The sequence below is a fragment of the Pinus tabuliformis genome, chromosome 1_1 (genome assembly GCF_031772625.1).
Source record: "Pinus tabuliformis cultivar Carrire ecotype Pingquan chromosome 1_1, CPIR1, whole genome shotgun sequence".
In the NCBI taxonomy this organism is placed as follows: domain Eukaryota; kingdom Viridiplantae; phylum Streptophyta; class Pinopsida; order Pinales; family Pinaceae; genus Pinus; species Pinus tabuliformis.
In genome coordinates, this window is record NC_142297.1 from 857,224,418 (window position 1) to 857,246,276 (window position 21,859).

Genomic DNA, 21,859 nt, shown 5'->3' on the forward strand with positions numbered 1-21,859 from the left:
AACCACTTATAGGGAAGGCAGTTTCACAACACATGAGACAGAATAAAATGGGGGAAACTAGTTGAAGGATCAAAGCACCAAAGACAATAGAAACAGATCTACAAACTGTAGTCCTGGACTTAAATTTCAGTTCAATGATAATACATGAGAAGAGTAGAACATGCAGCCTACCTCCTACAATGGATGTCAGCCCATCCCCTAGAATTGCCTTATTTGATCCTTTTTTAGTTTTTTATAGTAGCTTCAACCACACCAGTTAGCAATTCTGGAAATGAGTTCAAACAACTTTAGGAAAATGGAAAAGAAGAGATGAAATTCCTCATTGTAAATAAATGTCAGTTGCATCAGAACCAAGCCCATAAAAAAAGAAATCCAATCAGATCCAAAACGTATCCATGTTTACAGTATGTGTAAACAAAGCTAAAGCTTTTGGAGAGATGCAAAAGTGGTGAACTTCTATTCGATCCTTGCTAATTCTGTCCATGATATGAACAACTTCCCCATATAACTCCGTTTGTCAAGAATAACTTAGAGCAATGCCTTTGGAGAAAAAAGGAAATGATAAGCAAATAATGAGCATGTAAGAGGTTGGGGAAAGTTAAGCCTAGATCACACGGGAAACACATTCAACTTGAGTTTGTCACCATGTTGATGGTTATCCCCTGGATTAACTACCTACGAAGGTGCACTGTCTTCGATATCTCTTGCATGTAAAATTTTCCCTCAATTTCCAGGATCGAAGAAGTATGCATTGTATTAAATTATAACCAAAATTGGAATCAAACTATTCTAATGTTAAAAACTTCTTCTGAATGTCACTCATCAGAAAAGGAATGCATTGCCATGGATCAGTGGCCAATGAAGAGGAGCATAAAAAAAATAGTGACAAGCATGATCTGCAATGTTACAATTGATGTTATAGCTCAGATCTTTTTGACACATTTCACAAGCAGGGAACAAGGAAAGAATCCTGAGCATATGACCAGAAACAAGGGTCAACTAAGATGCCCTAAGGCACATGCCAAGAAACGTGTTGGTGTGAAAACAGAACTAGAGAGGACACTCCTTTGTGACCAGATGCTGAAAAGAGTCATGGCTATGCAGGTTAGCCCAGTAGCAAATTTAGGCACTATGGATCTGGTCTTGAATAGAAAAAACGAAATAACTAATTGCTAGATTCCTGTTTGCATATTAAATACAAGGGGTGAAAAACATATCATTAATAATTTCTCAGTACTACAAGGTACCTCCAGGGAAATACACTTGCTGTTTCTTCAATTTGGTCGCTTCTTTAACATAGTTACGACACATACTAATGACCACACAACATTTCAAATTCAAGTTAGCCTCTTTTCCTAAATGACTATCTCGTCCGTAGAAAAGATCAGCTCTATAAACTCTATTATAAGGTTTATTAAGGAACACACACATGGTATGACTTCTACATTTGAGAAATATATGTGTTTTATAATTAAACAAGCTTTGGGAAGTATCCTGTGTACAGTGTTAAATCTTTTATATTTTCTTTAAGGAAGGCATGCTTTTTGAAATTCATGGAATCTCCAAATGTTTCATTGTCCACTTTGACTGTTTGACATAATCCAACAACGTCAACGATATCATGTAGAATGTCATCGAGTATCCCATTCTTCATATCCACAGTTCTTGACTCACGCAAATGGTGCATCAAAGGCACTTGGTTTCATCCTTGTGAACAAAGCATCCAGGAAGGGAGGCACCTCAGCTCACTTGGAATCCCAGAAACCTGATTATGAGGAAACATTAGATGCAGCCACAATGCCACATTATAATATACCCATTTTCCACACAATACTGCCATAGGTGTTCCCAATCATCTGAAACACTTCATAGACTTTAAACCTGTTCTGCATTTAATTGTGTAGTAATCACAAAAATGAAAAATGTGGAACAGCAATAGCCAAACATATCAAGAGCCCATGAGCTTTTAGTCTTGAACAGCTCGTGACCTGAGGATGCCTCTTCTGTGGTTTTACCCTTGTTGAGATTAGTGGAACATGAGAAAATTAATTGACATCCTCAACGGGAGTGAGCTGACTTTATTCCACATACTACAGGTTCACATGTACAGATCCTTTGTTGTGTGTTATTTTTTCATGGAACAAATCATCATCATGAGTATAGTTACAGAAATTATAAACTATTGCTAATACTCAGCTGAGCACTAGTCCAAACTAATCGTATTAATCTTCTCAAAACCTTTGGCAAACCAAAGACAACCAAGCATGGCACTCAAGCAACAAACACTTGTAAATTCAATAAGAAACTTAAGTGAAAATTTTATGCAAACATATGCAGCGGACTTGTGGAAAAAGCAGGGGAATCAACATTTCTGTAACCACAGAGGTTAAAAACTTGACATAAGCATAAGATGCAGCGAAGAGTAATAAATGCATAGCCTCTGAAAGAAAAGAGAATTAAAAGGCAACATAAACACAAACATATAGAGGCAGATTGTCAAGTGAGTGAAGGAAAAGAAAAATGATCAATCAAGATTATTCAATTGGTAAAATAAGTTTTTTCTGAGTTAAGGCTTCTGTGATGTGAATAACTTTGATTAATTTTTTTTGGATCCATCACACTGAGTTTTTTGAGTTGATATTTGGAGGCTTCGAGCCAGCAAGTGTTTTTTGAGTCCTGATGGTGAGCCACTCTGGCTGGATCAAAATGTCAACTCAAAAAACTCACTGTGATGGATCTGGAAGAATTTAATCAAAATGGCAAAAAAACTGTTGAAGATGAATAATTTAAAGTTTCAGTTACAGAGCTTACCAGAACGACTTGGAGAAATTCCATTACCGATGGAACAATGCAGCACCTAAAGTCCAAGTAATGCTACCAGACCCCACAACTACTTGTTGCTCCTTCAATTGCAAACCATCTCTCAGGAGTGATACTATATATGGAGCACGAAAACAATATTGTTCTATAAAAGGCTGTGGAACAACACTCCGCTCAGCATCTTGCCAAGTTTTAGTGCAGAACTCCCGACCCTTCTCTAGAACATCATTAAATGAAGCAGCAGCAGATAGATTAAAAAACTTGAACACAACAAAGAAACCTGAAATAGCATAGAATTGCCCTTGAGATTGTTGCTGCTGATCACTGATAGCACAAGGATGTTGTTTGCAGTCTGTCCCTGCCCCCGAATGTGACCATTCAGAGGCATTTATGGTTGATTTCGCTAGAGCTTCACATTCTTCCCAGTTGGGCTCACCAATCAACTCAAGCCCTACTCGAGATTCTTCTTTACTTATGTCTCTTCCACCAACCAGAGGACTTCCATTCTGGAGTAAGAAAGAACACTGAGAACATGAGTATTGCTGTCTATAACCAGCATGTATGCAAGGATGATTGAGATGCAACTGACCACCAGAGAATTTCCCACTGTCAGTTTTTAAATTTTTTCTGAGTAGAAGTACAACGGACTTTTCAAAGGCATCATTTAGGCCATAACCTGTAAGAGAATATGCATTTAGATGGCGTTCCATTGTTCCAATGGTCAGATTCAAGCCATATTTAGATTCAAATGTCACCTGTAATGAGGAACCCCCTAAGTCAAGTGCACCAAATGTCTCCAGAATCGGCATATTCTGCAATCTGCCCATCATATAATTAAGAGCTACCCATCCATAGTAAGCCTCTTCTACCCCAGTAATTATCCTAACCCAGTTTCTTCGACACATAAATGGAGATTCTTCTAGAATTGACCATGCCTTGTCCAGGATCCATTCTGAATCTGGACTTGGCATCCTGCGAAGCCCTGCTGTGGCCAAAAGGAAAAGAGGGCTATTTTTATGAGCATGAGCCGGTATTTGCTTTTCAGCCCACTGGAGCAGTGGTTCCATGGCTGACCTCAACCCTGATTCATTGTGTAAAAGTTTATCAAAACCAGGTTCAGTTTCCATGCGATGATAAGCTCGACCATTCTGTTGCCTTGACTTGCCATCAGTACCTTCAGGAAATGGGCGCAACACCATTGGAAGACTCCCTTGATGCTTGCCATCATTCCGCACCCACTCATACACATAAACTCGGGTACCAGTGCTCCCACAGTCCAAAACTATAGAAAAATGTGATGCCTCTGTACTCCGATAAGATTTTAACCAACCAAATCCCGCAATGATCAGAATTAAAAGCATTAAGAGAAGTAAAAACCCAACAGCCACCTTTAACTAGCATTGTTTTCTCAATGGTGTTGAAGGTAGGCCCTTCTCCTTTGAAAAGCTAGTGCCTCCTCCTGTGCCCTCCCTTATCGATGAAGGTTTTGTTCGAAGAATACCAGCACCGCTCAAGGCTAAATCCCCTTCTTCAGAACCAACCTTGCGGTATGTTGAGAAGTCTTGGAGAGACGATGAAAGCCGCAGGCCACCTGTCTTTCCATAACCTGCCCATGCAGACCTGAAGGGTGAAGCTAAGGGCGGCAATGCAGAAGATGAAACAGAAGAGCCAGAAGCTGATGAAGATGCAGAGAAATGACTCGCCCTGAGCCGGTATTCTCCTCACCACACCCTGCCATCTTCGTCAAGGGACATGATCCGCTTCATAGAGCTCCGTGATGTTCAGATCGAAGGGGATCGAGGCGCCTCAGATTGCTGTCCTCTCTCATCCATCACAGACGCTTGGCCTCTCTTCGCTGACGCTTGGTTTCTAAAAAGGCCGATGATCTAATGGTTGGAGTTTATTTCATCGTCTAACAATCGATCTAAGGGCCCATAACGAGACACCGCGGCACGGAGGGGAGTTCCTCTCAGAGGGAACGCCTTATGGCGTAACAAGGGCTCCCTTAAATCATCAGTCATAGTAATCCACCTCCTAATGTTCGCATATCATTGTAAGAGATAAGAATGTTGCATGATGCTTTCTTTCACATACTATTCTTTTCTTTTCTTAACCCATCGAATGCTAAATGAAATTCTTTCCTTCTAGTACTAACCTTTCTCTAGTGGCTTGTGGATTAGACTAGCCTCATAAGGTTTCCATAATTAATATGCTCTTCCAAGTTGAGTGATGCTCTGTTTTTGGGAGGGACCATTGTGAGAGAAACCTAGGCCTTATGTGGTGAGGGTTTCTCAAAAAAATAATAGCACCCCCATTCATACTTTTAATAATGAACCCTTTTTCCTATATCCTCTCTCTCTGTTTTTTTTGCTTTCCCCTTTCCTTGGCTACATCACCACTAATGGGTCTCTCTAGGTCGTCTTCTCAGGTAGGGCCCGACTTGAGATGGCTTCTTCTTAGATGGGACCAATCACCGTGCCTCTCCATTGCCTATTAAGGACTTTGGTCTTGGTTGTTGCATCCTATAGACTGCAGCTATGGGATCACATCTCTAACCATTGCTCCAATGCTTTATTCCACTCATCTATTGCATTCCCTAGTTCAACGCTAATATTGTCAACTTTTTCTTCTTTCCTTCACTATTTGTGCTCCAGAGTTCTCAATTCTCACCTCTTTCATTTGCTATCTCAAATAATGTTGCCACCTCTTACTTCTTGGCTTCAGTTGTTCATCTCTATTGTTGTCCCCTCTTGCGTATTTGGTTCAGTTTTTTGGTCCTGGCTTGAGTAAATTTGATCTCTCTTTCCTCCACTTGTTGGTCTCTACCTTTGCCACCTGTCCTTCCTTGCCCTCTTCTCACCTTCACTCGCTTCTCAACCTTGTTGTGATTTGCTATTGTTGTCGTCTCCTTGTTGTGGGAAGCCATTTACTTTTATGTTGTAGGTTGTGTTACCAAAATCTAGCAGGCCCTAGGGAGGGAAAGACTATGGGTCAAAGAGGTAAACTAAGTGATAACAATGGGACGAAGTCCCACAATCACAACAACTAGTGTCCCTTGCGCTTTATGGACTTTTCATGATGTGAGGAGTCGCAATAGATAAACAACCATCTTTAATTGATGTTCTAGGGTGTGAGGTACTAGGTGATGAGGTAGGACTTCCTAAGGGAACTTCAATGTGATAATATGAAACTTTAGAAGGGTTTTAGCTCCCTAGGCATTTGATCTCTGCTGCCTGAGCCATATATATATTATTTATGATGTATATATTTTTCTATTCTTAGGGCTTTTTGAAGAATAAAAATTAAGGAATATTGCAGAATTTAGTGAAAAGAGATGGTGGTTTGGTGGAATAAGGGGTGTGCCTTATTTCCACTAGGGCTATGGGTTCAAATCGATGCCCCTCTTGAGTTGGTTGATCAATGATTGTGGATTATGGCTGGAGGTGGAACCCCAAAAGTTAAATGAGCTCGCTCCTAATCAAGAACAAGTTTTGAAACCAAGCCCTACTAGAACATATTATACTTACGGAAAATTCTTCAACAAATAGATCAACTATGATGCAAAATAAACCAAATCCCTTGGTGAGGAGCACTAGGGCATGGCCCAACAAGAAGAAACAAACTCTACCTTACATCAACAAGAGAGATGTGTGAGTAAAACCCTAGACATCCCTTAGCAAGTGACAAAGCTTCCTTTCAAATGGGTTGATCTAGTTAGTTTTTGTAGTATTCTTTAGTTATCCACAAATCCCCTTAAGAAATATGTGAAATCAACCAAGAAATATAATTCATGATGAACACCAAAGCTTTCATGAAAATGTTTCACATTATGGAAAACCGATTTCATCAATTCACAATGATTTGCAAATGAGGGAATATTTCTCTATTTATAGGTTAGGATCTCAACATCTTTGCTCCTTTTGATTAAAAAACAAGTGACTTTTCATCCATAATATGTTAGATGATTAAGTCAAACTACAAGTTATTTCATTACATTACCTAAAACTGAAAATAGGTGAGACATCCCACCAATTAGAGGTTATATTTGACGAAAGGAGGTTTGAATTGAGCTAAGGGTACAACGTTCCATCAAGTATATCTTGACATTGCTTGAAAAATTAACTTGAGTGCTTAGTTAGTAAAAAATTACAATTTGTTTGCACAATGTTGCTTGAAAGTGGACGTTGTGCTTTCCACCTGTGGATTTGGGGTAGCATCGGATGTGCTCTAGCCACGAAATTTGGTGGAGAGGTTGGGGCACATGAGATCTCCAATACTCAGAAAGGGTTTGGACATGGATCAGGCCAGATCTAAGCTTAGCCGTTGATTAGGGAATTAATCTCGGCTGTTGATATGTCAACGAGAAACGTATAAGAGGATGTTTGAGTGTCACTTGGAGAATACACTAGAGTGATCGGTCATTCTATTCTTTAGAGTGGGGTTTGCTAAGAGAGATAGAATCAGTGATCAGAGAGCAACTGAGGGGCATTGAGTACAGAGAGATAGAGGTAGAGATAGTGCTGAGAGAGCAGCAGAGCAGAGATAGAGAGTGACGTAGGAGCAACCAGTCCTCACGCAGGGCCATGCAGAGGCAGCTAAGTGCTCTGTGCAGAGCACTAGAGAGGTCAGCGTAGCCGACGCAGAGGCTCAGAGAGCTGACACAGGGCCTCCTGGGGCTGACGCAGGGCCAGCGTTGGGCTAGGAGAGTCTGACACAATCCAGATTGGGCAAACACTGGGGTTTCTGGGCAGATTGGTGCTGAGTAGCTGCCGGAAGGATTATCCAGGGTTTTAGCCAGTAGATTTGTCAGAAACTGAGAGGTATTACTGCTAAAGAAATTCTCTGTTGGGTAGGCCAGTTTTGGCACCCAGATTGTACTTTGATATTGCTTAATAAGAAAACCCTTAGATAGTTGCACCAATTTTCCCACATTGGGTTTTTCCGGGGACATTAGTCCAAAAATAATGGTGTCATATGGTGTTTTTGTTTTTGTTTCTTTTTAGTTGCTGATTTGTAATATGTTGAGCATGCACTAGTGTTTATCTTCAGTATTTATACTGTAAATAACTTGTTAAGGAAAATAACATGTGAGTAGGGATAACTCAGATAAAGTGCATGGAGGGTTTCTATCTAAGTAAACTTACAAACTTCAACACCGACGGCTAGTATAATGTGGACAACATCCCTTTGCTTGGTGCAAAGATGATTCAAACCATGCTTTTAGGCTCCTTGCTTCATTTTGACTCGAAATGCCCCTTGGATTGCTTGGAGACATAAATGACCTTCTGTTTTGCCTCAACATTCCTCCAAATTGACCTCTACATGGTCCAATAGGTAGAAAGGGTAGAGGAAACTCCTTGTCTGGATCCATTTGCCTGCTTTTTGTGTGGTTTAAGGCTTGACCTTTCTTGCACATTAGTTTCCCTTAGTCTATGATGTGTCCTTGACTTGCTTCTACATCTTTCTTACTCAACACATTTTCCATGTTACCTCTTTTAACCTGATTCCTGCACCAAGGGAAGTCACCTCGTTTTGAAGGTACCTAAAAGATGCAAATGGGACATTAAGGGGGGCGTTAAGAGTGCCTTGACTTGGATTTGGTTACTCTTGAGTTGGAGGTCGCAAGATATTTTTCCACTGTCTTGGAGGATGTGGGTCACTGCATTAGGGATCTCTAATGCATCACAAACTTTGAGACTTCCATGAAGAATGATGGTCATAGCCAAAGAGGTGTGTATACATATGGATATGGTTGATTTGGGGAACAAAGATATGGTGTGCATACATTTACAACCGAGTAAATGTGCACATATGGTGGTAAACTGAGTCGATAGGCATTATCACTGACCTTTTCCCATATCTCGAAGAGGCTATACCTTAGAGCCTTGATTTTCTTACCAGGGCACTGCAACCTTTCCTTGTTCAACTATCCCACCATGAATGATTTCTCTGTTCTCTGCTAATCATGCTTGGCCTTATACTTCACTTGTGACTTCTACAGTGTTTCCTGTACCTGTAGATGGATCTGCCTGATATTTTCTATAATTTTTTCAGCCCTCAAAGCATCTCTTGTAATGTCTTCGTTCACTCCTCCTTGCTGCCCATATGCAATATCGAAAGGTGAAGGTAGAAAATATCCAAAACAAGTTTCAAATGGGGACTTTCCTGTAGACGTGTGGACAACTCTGTGTAGTACTAACCTTTCTTTACTGGCTTGTGGATTAGACTAGCCTCATAAGGCTTCCATAATTAATATGCTCTGTAATATCCCGTTTCAGAGATATTCCCCAAACCCCAGTAAACTCCAACCAAATACGTACAAATGATATAATAACCGGGAAGCTCAAAGTGATGGAAATAACAATGGTGCAACATATAATAATATAAACATGAAATATAAGCATATACTCAAGAAATGTAGAGAGAAATGCTAAGCCATTTTATTATATTGAGTAATATAATGAGTACATGAGGTGATCAGAAAGATGGCACCTCGACTTGCATAGGGCAAGTGAAGAAATACACTCAGAATAACAAAGGAATGGCCTCTCTCTGAACTGCGTCCAAGTTGCTGGAGAATTACTGTGCTGATGCTACTGCTGGAAATCAAATGAGGATTTGGGGTTGTTCCCCTCCTCAGAAAATGTTGAAACTCTGGAATTGGACTCTACTTAAGAAACCCAGAAAAACCCATAAATCTTTTCTGAAATGGCTGACCCCCGAAAATTGCCCCCTTGAGGACCCATGTAATCCCTCAAGGCTCTGCGCTGCCACTGAATAAAACCCACCAAAATGCTGCCTGAAACTCAGCCAAAATCCTCCAATATGCAAGGGTTGATCCCTTGCTCAATATCCTAGCTGAAATCCTCCACAAACCCCCAATCCGGAACTCCCTCCAGAAGAACTGCGTCCCTCTCTCTCAAGAGTCAAGCCCTACTAGAAAGGATTGTACCTGGGGAAAATCCTTAACAAATCATAGTTTTAAAATTCGGCCAATTCGAAATGGAAACGGCCGAGTTGATCCGTTTCATTGCCCAGAAATATGACTCGGTGGAGGAAACGGTTCGGGAGGCCGAGTCAGCCATGACTCGGCCAACTCGGCCGTTTCCACATCTACTCGGCCGAGTCATTAAATCCGGCCAGTCACCCAAAAAAACAGGGATTTTTCTAATTTTTTTTTAACTTTTTAACATTTAGCTGATTGTTGGGGACTCCAAGGTGTTTTCTAAATTGGTTAAGTGCTATTTGGGGTCCATTCCCCTCTCCTAGTATTGATATGCTATTCAAATTTCATGGTAATGTTAAATTCTTAAAGTAAAAGTGACATTCTCCTTAATCTTCATTTTCATCCTTTTACTTAAATTTTTAACATTACCATGAAATGACTCAGGATGTTTGAGAGTGGTTCCGGCCTCATTGGATTTCATATGGAGAAAGTAGAATTTTAGATTTCATTCAAAATCCAGCAGACTTATCAGTTTTTCAGGATTTCAGGATTGGAGGATTGCAATGTTTCCATTGAATTTTGTCATGTATTAGGGTATGGAACTCGTATTTAATCAAGAGCACCAATCTCTCTATGTACCTTGATGTTAGTGATATTGGTTGTCGAACTCCTCCGGGATTTGCTCCCAAACCAGGAGCTTCTGAAAATGTCGCTCCCACTCTTGTTTTCACTCTCGCTCCCGCTCTCAAGTAACATTGAGCCAGATGATGTTGGAAACTCTAGCAGTTACCAGTTGTACTGGTCATAGACTTTTGTTGTAGAGGCCATTTATAGCCTCCTTGGTTATGTGTTTTTGTTTTGATCTATATATCAACATCGTGTATGTATTGGACAGTGCATTGGGTGCCATTTTGATATAATGGATATATTCATGAGCCTACTTTGATCATATGTTGTCTTCTATCTATATTCTAATGCTGTGTGTTTGGAAACATGAATGAAAATCTTTAAAATTATGTGTTTTTATAAAAAAATAAATATTTAATGTATTTTTTACAACGACCGAGTCATTGAAATCGAGCCGGCCAAGTCGATACTGAGTCGGAGTCGGAGTCGGAGTTTTAAAACATTGCTCAAGACTGCGCAGTCCTCCAATGCTCAGCTCCTCCTCAATGCCAAAGATCAACACTACTGCAAAAAGACTGCTAAAACTACCTTGCCCGAGTAGGCACTTGAAATCCCCCGGGGCTAAGGGTGAGATCTCCGAACGGAGACACTCAGTGCACTAAACAGTGCTGCAGACAGGCTAAACAGCTAGCGTGCTCCAAGTCGTAGTGACTAGCTCAGATGCTCATAATCCAATGACAAAATGAGGAGGCTCCTCTCCCCTTTCTAGCGTTGGCCTCTCTTAACCCCAAGGCCCATCTCCTCCAACGTAGCCCCTTCTCTTGCCACGTGCTCCTTTCCATTAGCATAGTCCCTCCAAGTGTCTGCGTGGGCCCCTCCTCTACGTGGTCCTTTGGCCCCCTTGGCTCCCCTTTAAGTTACAACGTTGTGCTACTAGGGAGTGACTTTATTCTAAAGGTGAGCTATGTCCCCCCCTTTCCTCACCTTTTTATTTATAAATAACTATAGAAGGCAAAATTGAGCAAAATCGAATATTCCAATTAGCCATGACTAATTAGGAATATTACAGTCTCCCTCGGCTAAATGTTGCTTGTCCTCAAGTAACTGAAGTGATGGATGCTGCAAAATTTTCTCTCTCCCAAGTGGCATCCTCATCCGTTAAATTCTTCCACCTCACCAAGAATTCCTGGACTGTCCTGTTCCGTAGCTGCCTCTCCCTGGTATTAATAATAGCCTCTGGCTGCAACACTAGATGCCCCTCATTGTCCGTGGGTGGTAGCTCATTTGTCACTGTCACACGCTGCCCCCATGCCTTTTTCAGGCATGATACATGAAAGACGTTATGAATCTTGCTGCATGATACATGAAAGACGTTATGACTCATACACAACCTGTCCAATCCTGCGTATCACCCCGTATGGCCCATAAAAGTGGGGCTTGAGCTTCTCAGCCCCCTTCTGCTTCAGTGACGACTGTCGGTATGGCTGTAATCGTAGGTAGAACAAGTCCCCTACCTCAAGCTGTCTCTCCACCCAACCCCTGTCAGCATACAACTTTTGTTGGTTCTGCGCTGTAGCCATATTATCCTTGAGAGCTCAGAGAATATCCTGACTCTCTTGGATCCAAATCTTGGCACTCGGAGCCTTGCTAGCACCAAAAATCATGTCAGCAAAAGATAAATGATGATATCCATACAAAGCATAGAATGGTGACATACCAATGGACATGTGATGTGTAGTGTTGTAGTAGTACTCCCCCAGATGCAGCCACTTAAGCCATGCTTGCTGTTGCCCACTGAAATAGTTATGCAAGTAGCCCTCTAGCCACTTGTTAACTATCTCTGTCTGCCCATCCGTCTGTGGGTGATAACTGGTACTCGGTGTCAACTCCGTCCCCACCAACCGGAAAAGCTCCTGCCAAAATTCGCCCATGAAACGGCTGCCCCTGTCACTGGTGATGGTCTTGGGAAGACCATGTAATTTGAAGATCTCTCTGAAGAACTCGGCCACCTATGCTGTTGTGTAGTGCGCGGATATGGCGAAAAAGTGTGAGTACTTTGTCAGTCGATCAACGACGACAAAGATGCAATCCTTGCCCTGTACTATGGGCAACCCTGTGATGAAGTCCATCGAAATACACTCCCATTTCTCCTCCGGAATGGGAAGAGGCTGCAATAATCCTGCGGGATGGTTCATCTCCCCCTTGTTCCTCTGGTAAACATCGCACTCCCAGACATGCTGGAGTACGACCTCCTTGAGGCCCTTCCATGAGAACCTCTCTCTAATGGCCCTGTAGGTTTTGGTAAACACTTGATGGCCAACCAATGGTGAATCATGTGATGCCTGAAGTATCTTCTTCTTGAGCTGAGACCCCTTAGTCAAGAAGATCCGGTCCCTGTAGTAGATGATCTCATCGACCACCCTGTACCTGTCATTCGCCACCTGCCCATCTAGAACCTCACATGCAAATCTGTCCTTGGAGTATTCAACTAAGAGTCGAGCCCTCCAGTCTGCGTCTAAGCTCATAAGAGACAACGTGACTGGTCAACGTGAAGGGGCGTCTGCTACCACGTTGTTCTTACCCTTCACATACTCAATGTCAAAGTCATATGCTTGGATCTTACTGATCCACTTCTGCTGCCTCTCCTGTAGCTGCTTCTGCTCCTAAAAGAACCCGAGGCTGTTGTGATAAGTCCTCACCCTGAACCTGTTACCCACTAAATACTGCCGAAACTTGGCCAATGCATGCATGATGGCCAACATCTCCTTGTCGTATATAGAATACAACCTCTCGTGTGGAAGGAGCTTCCGGCTCTCAAAGGCTATAGGGTGACCTCCCTGCATCAATACTACGCTGATCGCCTCTCCTGACACTTCACACTCCAAAACAAATGACTGCGAAAATTTCGGCAATGCAAGCACTGGGCAGCTGCTCATAACCTCCTTGAGCCTATCAAAGGCTTGCTACGCTGTATCCGACCAACTGAATGTCCCCTTCCTTGTCAAATCCATCAGGGATGCAGCAAGCTGTGAGAAACTCTTGACGAACTTCCAGTAGTAGGTGCAAATGCCAATGAATCCTCGAAGTTCTGTCACGTTCCTCGGCTCCGGCCAATCTCTGATGGCCTTGATCTTCTCCTCGTGGACCCTCACTCCGTCCACCCCTATGATGTGTCCCAAGTATAACATCTCCGTTAACCCAAACTCACACTTGGAGAGCTTAGCATAGAACTGCTGCTCCTCCAAGATGCGCAATACTATCTCAACAGCCTGGAGATGCTCCTCCCAAGTCCTGCTTTAAATGAGGATATCATCAAAGAACATCAACACAAACTTCCTTAAATGACTGCAGAAGATGTGATTCATGCAAGACTGGAATGTAGCGGGGGTTTGGTTAGACCGAAGGGCATCACCAAAAATTCAAAGTGCCCATAGTGACACCTGAAGGCGGTCTTGGGAATGTCATGTTCCCTCACGTGAATCTAATGGTACCCAGATCTCAAATCAATCTTTGAGAAGAACCATGCTCCTCTCAACTCATCCATCAACTCATCGATCCTGCGTATGGGGTACCTTTTCTTCAGTGTTTTCTTGTTCAGGGCCTTGTAGTCAGTGCACATCCTCAATGTATGTCCTTCTTCTTCACCAACACCACGGAAGAAGCAAAAGGACTCGTGCTCGGCTGAATGTGCCCAAGAGCCAGCAACTCCTGAATGGCCTGCTCAATCTCATCTCGATAGGCCTTGGGATGCCTATAAGGGGTAGTAATCACTTCCTGTATGCCCTGCTCAAGCTCGATGGTGTGCTCAAACCCCCGGTCCGGTGGCTGTCCCGGCGGAATCTCCCCAAATACTATGGCATATCGGTCAAGGATGGACTATACCTCTGGGTGCACTGTCTGCCCTGTGGTCCTTGCCTCTGATGCACGCAGCTCCACTGCCCACTCTATGTCTGCCTTCCGGAAGATTGCCTCCATCCGATGAGCCGAAACAGTCTGAGGCGGGTATGTGTGCTGTCCTTGTATCTTCTCATGCCTCCCTGTCTTCTCATCATCCCACTCCATCTCTAGGGCCTTCCAATCTGTCGTGACCTTCCCTAGAGTGTGTTGTCGCGCAGATTGGCACGACAACGCTCGGACCGGGGGCTGTCACTCTGATCCCCGATCCCTCCGTTTAAGCCTGTCTCCCGCGGCTAAGGGGGGTAGACCCTGTGAGATGGTGAATGCCAACTGTCGACCAGTTGGTTGGGAGACACGAGATACGATATAAAAGCACTCGATAGATTTGATTAGTTAGCAGACCAGTGCCTTAAGAGATGATTACTTGTTAAATGAGATAAAGTATGAACCATGAACAATAATCATCTACCATCAGCTAAATCACATAACCAAAACGATATCCAGCCACTGAAAAACTTCGAAAAGATAAATGCTTTAAACCACCACAAATCATAAACCATTAACCAGATATCAATTTCGCGTCTCGGCTTGAAAATTTAGATCTCAGCATGAAAAATATGACAATTTCCGAAAATAACTGGATCTGGCAAAAAATAATTTTCCCACAAAATTTTTATTTTTTCAAAATTTTTTTTTTTTAAATCTTTTTTCAATTTTTTTTTTTTTTTTTTTTCAATATTATAAAAATGAAAATTAAAAAATCTAAAAAATTTAAAATCTATTCTAAACTAAACTATATTAAAAAAAAAACTAAATCTAACTAAGATCTAAAACACTTTTACAAATAAATCTTTTTTTTTTTTTTTTTGTATTAAAAATGAAAAATCCTAAAAAAAAAAAAAAAAAAAAACTTATTAAACTCTAAACTTAGAATCTAAATAAACTAATAAACAAAAGTAAATAAAACCTAAGTCTAAAACATAATTTTTTTTTTTTGTTTTTCTATAAATTTAAAATTAACAAAAAGAAACTAAAGAATTAAAATCTAAATCGAAACTAAACTAAAAAATTTACAAAGCTAAAAATTAAAAACAAACTTTAAAATCTAAATTATAACTAAATAAAAAAAGCTTTAACTCTAAAACTAACCTACGTCTAAAGAAAATTTATATTACACATTTTTTTTTGATTTTTTATGAAAACTAAAACATAAAACTAAAAAATCTGAAATGCGAATACGCATATATCTTAAAATGTAAAATGCAAAAAAACGCTGAACGATGATACGTGACCCAGGCAAAGAAAAATTCGACGCGGAAACCATGAGCAGCTAATGCCGGCAGAAACAAAAGAAAACGATTTAGAGAATACCTGGAGACAATCGACGCAGTGATTTGAGAAAAACTTGAATCGATTTTACCTGAGCTCACGCCAGAACTCGTGAATGCACCCAAAAAACTTACAGCGATCCCTGCGGCGGAGTGGTTTACAGATGATGGCGGCAATCTGGTAAACAATGTGTGAATAGATCCGATGCCGAAGTCGTGATAGAGCCTGAGCCGCAGCTGGAAACTTAAACCGTCAGAGGATTTACGCTACACATTGCTGGTCTCCTGCTCATACTCGTTTCTTGCCTCAGAGATACTCAGAGCACGGTTTCAAAATATCGTTCCGAGGAGAGACGAAGTGATGTGGGATATTTCGCTTGGGCTTCGAACTTCCTGTGCAAGTAATCTCTTTTCACCAAAGTTCTGCGGTCTTGCTAATAGGCATCGTTATCATCATATGCGGCCAAACAATATTTCTCCTCTGCCGGCGGAAATCATTCAGAGATTTGTTAATGGACGAATTGTACTGTTTGCGAGGTCGACAGAACAGTCCACCGTAACTTCTTTCTGATGCCCACGCTGAAGATTTTCAATAAATATGCAGAAAAAAAGCTATGCTTGCAGATGGACAGCGTGTTTGGATCGATTCTGAGAATACACGCGTTTATCTCTGCACAGTAAATGTATTAAAGTGTGAAATAATGGCTCAGAAAAACTGGACAGCATATGTCAAAAAATATTTTTCTTCTCTGATGCCTGCAACCTGAAATGACGAAATCACCCAAAAAGATAATATGTACATAAAATCAAAATCAAAACCCTAATGAAAAATCTTTGTAAAAAAGGCAGAAGTTTAAAACCCTAGATCAGAAAAATTAAAACCCTAATGAAAAAATTTGAAACTCTAAGACAGCTAATCAATTTACAGATTTTGGCCCCTACACAGCCAGATTTAACAATAAGAGCAGAAATATTTTCAATATATCAGAAATTTTTGAACTTCACTGTGAAAATAAAGAAAAATCTCTCATGTAAAAACAGAAAATGAATTTAAAAGATAACCCAGGGCACAAACAGCTGGGCTCTGCACAGAACAGCCTGTGGGAGTCGGCTGGTTCAGCCCAGAACTTCCCCAAACGCCCACAAATACCCTTCACTTAAAGTTTTCCTGCACACCTCAAGCAAACATCAGCAAAGAGGGCAAGAAATGATGCTAGATTTCAAGGAATAATGGAGATACCTGCCACTATTCCAGAAACCCTAACAGCATTCAAACCCTAGCACGTGAGCAAGATACCTGTACTCACAATGCTCTGAAAAAAACCAGCTATTTTAACTGCTGAAAACTGAAATATGCAGAAAAGCAAACATCTCACAGCAATTCCAGAGAGTAACACCAGCCAGTTTGAACCCCAAAGTCTTTTTATTAATCAGAAAATCAGCTTACAAGAGAGCTTTCTCAGTACAGACTCACAGATCAGATGATCTGAAATGACCCCCTAAGACCCTATATAAAGGAAATGATCCCAACGGCTAGTTTTGGGTGATCCATGTTGAAGCGATCTCGACCGTCGATGAGAGTTAAGACATCCCTTAATCTCATCCGTCGATTTTATTTAAAAAAGTTATTTTTGCATGCATTCACAAAAATATTATTATTTTATTGCTTAGGGTTTTTGCTTTATGTTTTTTATTATTTTTTACTTTTTAATTTTTTATTTATTTTTAATTTTATTATTTTTATTTCATTTTTTTAAATTTTTAATTCCTTTTAAGATGGATCATCAAACTAAGCCGTTGGAAACACACCTAGGACCTAGGACCTAGGACTCATGAGGGGATTTATAACATTTCTCGACCCTCAAGACACATTTCATCATGATTTTTACAATTTACATCTCAAGGGATGAACCCACTTAACACAGACCCTCATAGAACACCCAGTTCTGCGACACAACTATAATCTAGCAAATTAACATGCTAGGATTCTCCTAAAGTCCTAATAACAAAATGCATCCCGGCTTTGGGGTCGGGTTTGAAGGAAAACTCTGCCGATCCATGGATCGGTGAGACTAAAAACCTCCCGGGACGCAGATCATCATCAGAAAGTTAGGTCCACCTAGGCAACTTTACATACATGACTCTGATCTGCTTAGATTATTTACAACTTATACATGCAGACTGGGTTTACAACAAAAATGATCAAGCTGCTGATGATGGCAGGATGGCACGGACATGCTGATCAGGTGCTGCTTCTTTCTGTCAAGAAAAATGGGGTGCACTGCATGGGTAGTTGACTAGTAGAGGTCAACAGAGTGATAAGCCACTAAACACCCAGTACTATGTTGGTGTCCGGAATATTGACCACGAAGAAGTGGTCAGTTAGTGTGTAGGTGCCCATTGTCACTGATAACTCTGGAACATAACGAGCACACGCCATGGTCTGATCTCCTGGGACCAGAACTGAAAATCCATCGAAGCTCTCCGTCGGTATACCTCTCCGCTCAACCATCTGTGCATCGATGAAGTTGTGGGTGGCCCCATTGTCAACCAAAACTGATACTCACTGGCCACGTACTGCCCCTCGTACACGCATCGTCAAATACTTGGCAACTCCCCGCAATGCTGCAAGGGCCCCTCTGGTAGGTGCGAAAGCTGCACCACTTCCTGCTACTGGTGGAGGTGGCAAAGGACCCTGCACGGCATGACTAACTCCTGCCTCCACATCATCCTCCTCATCTTCTTCCTCGCTACTCTCGGAGAAGACCTCAATAAAATGTGCCTTGCCAGCAGCACACCTGTGTCCTGGTGCCCACGACTCCTGACAAGTAAAACACAACCGCTTCTTTTTCAACTCCCTCCTGGCGTCATCATCAATCTGTGCTCGTCCTGGATTCCCCTTTGGAGGTGGAATCCTCACATCCTTCCCCTTAGTTTGGAAAGCCTGTCTCTAGGGGTAAGGTGTCCGGGTCCTGGGTAAGGCATCCTGTAAGTCCCGGGTCCTGCTAATAGCATCCTGGAGTGCGGTTGGTCTAGTGGATCTGACTAGACCCCAAAGTGGCTTTGCTAACCCCTCCACAAACATGTAGATCCTCCGTGCCATGGATAGATCTAGCACCATCACTAAAACCCTCAAGAAGTCTGCGATGTAGGTTTCAGGGCTCCTGGTCTGTTTGAGCCTCGTTAGCACAACAAAATGCTGTTTCAGATCCCTTCGGTCAAACCTCTCCATCATCCTCCTGGTGAACTCGGAATACGTCGTCACTGTGGAATGTCCGAGTGTAACCATCCCATGGAACCACCAATCCTGGGCTTCACCATCTAAATGTAATGTTGCCACCTTAATGGCCCCTGCCTTCGACATCTGGTTAAGCTGGAAATAGATGTCCAACTTCTACACCCAAGACCTTGCCGAACTATTTGATGAACTATCAAATGCAGGCAAGTGAAATCTACTAGCTGTGCGGTGGGTGTCTCCATCATGATAATGCCGGTGTCCTCTATGATGATCGCGGGGTCTACTATCTTGGTGGAGCTGAACAAAGTCTCTAAATGAGAGAGCGTCCCTGAACTCCTGCCCATAGGCCTGGTACTCTGCAAAATAGTCGCCCATGTGATCGGGCTTTGCCTCTTGGTGGGCTCCAGCCCCGTGTTTGCTCCTAGGAAAGTGGGCATGGTAGAGCGTGTAGGGGCATGTGAGGCCATCTGTTGAGTAGTGTCACGCTGGGTGGCACCCTGCTCTGGAAAATGGTGGGATGTACCCGAACCATCACCAACCTGGAAAACCCGTGGGTTCTCACGCTGTCTAGTCCCCACTGCCGTGAATCTATGCCCCATTACCTCGATCTGCCTCAACAGGTCCTGCACTGATTTGAGGAGCATGTCCGCAAATCTCTTCCCATCCTCATCTGCCATCGAATCCTCCTGTTCTGCGTCCACCACAGGCTCCTTCTGTTCTGTGTCCACCATAGGCTCCTCCTGTTCTGTGTCCACCACAGGAACACAGTCTCCCTCCCCATAGGTGTTCTCCAACCTACGTCCAGTGTCTTTGTATCTCCTACCTCTGTAACAGATGGAGGGATTTTCCCCGGTGTCATAGATTGCTAGCTCCACAGGCTGAGCCAGATCTATGCTCTGATACCACTGTAATATCCCGTTTCAGAGGTATTTCCCAAACCCCAGTAAACTCCAACCAAATACGTACAAATGATATAATAACCAGGAAGCTCAAAGTGATGGAAATAACAATGGTGCAACATATAATAATATAAACATGAAATATAAGCAGATACTCAAGAAATGTAGAGAGAAATGCTAAGCCATTTTATTATACTAAGTAATAGAATGAGTACAGGAGGTGATAAGAAAGATGGCACCTCGACTTGCACAGGGCAAGTGAAGAAATACACTCAGAATGGCAAAGGAATGGCCTCTCTCTGAACTGCGTCCAAGTTGCTGGAGAACTACTGTGCTGCTGCTGCTACTGGAAATCAAATGAGGATTTGGGGCTGTTCCCCTCCTTAGAAAATGCTGAAACTATGGAATCAGACTCTACTCAAGAAATCCAGAAAAACCCAGAAAGCTTTTCTGAAATGGCTGACCCCCGAAAATCGCTCCCTTGAGGACCCACGCAATCCCTCAAGGCTCTGCGCTGCCACTAAATAAAACCCACCAAAACTCTGCCTGAAACTCAGCCAAAATCCTCCAATATGCAAGGGTTGATCCCTTGCTCAATCTCCCGGCTCAAATCCTTCTCAAACCCCTAATCCGAACTCCCTCTAGAAGAACTGCGTCCCTCTCTCTCAAGACTGCGCAGTCCTCCAATGCTCAGCTCCTCCTCAATGCCAATGATCAATACTACTACAAAAAGTCTGCTAAAACTACCTTTCTCGAGTAGGCACTCGAAGTCCCCCAGGGCTAAGGGTGAGATCTCCGAATAGAGACACTCAATGCACTAAACAGTGTTGCAGATAGGCTAAATAGCCAGCGTGCTCCAAGTCGAAGTGACTAGCTTAGATGCTGATAATCCAATGAAAAAATGAGGAGGCTCCTCTCCCCTTTATAGTGTTGGCCTCTCTCAACCCCAAGGCCCACCTCCTCCAACGTAGCACCTTCTCTTGCCACGTGCTCCTTTCCATTTGCGTAGTCCCTCCAAGTGTCTGCGTGGGCCCCTCCTCTACGTGGTCCTTTGGCCCCCTTGGCTCGCCTTTAAGTTACAACGTTGTGCTACTAGGGAGTGACTTTATTCTAAAAGTGAGTTATGTCCCCGCTTTTCCTCACCTTTTTATTTATAAATAACTATAGAAGGCAAATTTGAGCAAAATCGAATATTCCAATTAGCCATGGCTAATTAGAAATATTACATGCTCTTCCAAGTTGAGCGATGCTCTGCTTTTGGGAGGGACCATTGTGAGAGAAAACTAGGCCTTATGTGGTGAGGTTTTCTCAAAAAAAAAATAGCACCCCCATTCATACTTTTAATAATGAACCCTTTTTCCTATATCCTCTCTCTGTGTTTTTTTTTGCTTTCCCCTTTCCTAGGCTACATCACCACTAATGGGTCTCTCTAGGTCGTTTTCTCAGGTAGGGCCCGACTTGAGATGGCTTCTCCTTAGATGGGACCAATCACCTTGCCTCTCCTTTGCCTATTAGGGACTTTGGTCTTGGTTGTCGCATCCTATAGACTGCAGCTATGGGATCACATCTCCAACCATTGCTCCAATGATTGCTTCCACTCGTCTATTGCATTCCCTTGTTCAACGCTAAGATTGTCAACTTTTCATCTTTCCTTCTTTATTTTTGCTCCAGAGTTCTCAATTCCCACCTCTTTCATTTGCTATCTAAAACAATGTTGCCACCTCTTACTTCTTGGCTTGAATTGTTCATCTCTATTGTTGCCCCGTCTTGCGTATTTGGTTCAGTTTTTTGGTCCTGACTTCAGTAAATTTGATCTCTCTTTCCTCCACTAGTTGAGCTCTAACTTTGCCACCTGTCCTTCCTTATCCTATTCTCACCTTCAATCGCCTCTCAACCTCATTGAGATTTGCTATTGTTATCGTCTCCTTGTATGCGGCAAGCCATTTACTTTTATCTTGTAGGTTGTGTTACCAAAATCTAGCAGGACCTAGGGAGGGAAAGACTATGGGTCAAAGAGGTAAACTAAGTGATAACAATGGGATGATTTCCCACAGTGACAACAACTAGTGTCCCTGCTCTTTATGGACCTTTCATGATGTGAAGA

General features: G+C 42.3%; 1 long non-coding RNA gene and 1 pseudogene across 2 annotated transcripts in view; one reads left to right on the forward strand and one right to left on the reverse strand.

Annotated features, from left to right (window-relative positions):
- LOC149216972 (uncharacterized) overlaps window positions 1-21,859 on the forward strand; it is a 293,767-nt gene that overhangs the window by 47,933 nt on the left and 223,975 nt on the right. The gene's annotated exons all lie outside the window — the stretch shown is intronic.
- On the reverse strand, window positions 2,566-5,746 carry LOC149216973 (putative apyrase 7 pseudogene; annotated as a pseudogene).